The following is a 622-nucleotide window of genomic DNA, read 5'->3' as shown; positions in this document are numbered from 1 at the left end:
ATAGCATTAGTATACAGCACTGCCACAGCAGTTCACAATACTCTACAAATGGATACATAGACATGCAGCCAAAGCAGGTGAGGGAACATCAAAAGGACCAGGACTAGATCTAGGAATATATGGGTTTGACAGAGGACATTTCTACATATACATTTATATGTGCTGCAAATATATCCATTAATATAGTATAGCATAAGAGGGTTAACTTATAAAAACTTCTTAAACCAAAAAAAGGAGCTCTGGTGGCATAGTACCTAAGGCGTTTGACTGCTAACCAGAAGTTTGGTGGTTCAAACCCACCAGCCACTCCTCAGAAGAAAGATTGGGCAGTCTACTTCTGTAGAGATACCACCTTGGAAACCCAAGGAGAGGTCATTATGAGTCAAAGCGACTTGATGACAGTGAGTTTGTTTTTTGTTTCTAAACCAAACATCAACAACAACAAAAAACCTCCCTGACATTGAATGGATTCTGACTCATAGCGACCCCCTTTGGGTTTCCAAGGTGGTAAATTTTTACAGAAGTACATTGCTCAATCTTCCTTCTGTGGAGTGGCTAGTAGGTTTGAACTGCCAACCTTCCAGTTAGCAGTCAAATGCCTGAGGCATTACACCATCAACTT

Source organism: Orycteropus afer, unplaced genomic scaffold (assembly GCF_000298275.1).
Source record: "Orycteropus afer afer isolate SDZICR_OR568_19922 unplaced genomic scaffold, OryAfe1.0 scaffold00224, whole genome shotgun sequence".
Classification (NCBI taxonomy): Eukaryota; Metazoa; Chordata; class Mammalia; order Tubulidentata; family Orycteropodidae; genus Orycteropus; species Orycteropus afer.
Note: the sequence above shows the minus strand (reverse complement) of the source record.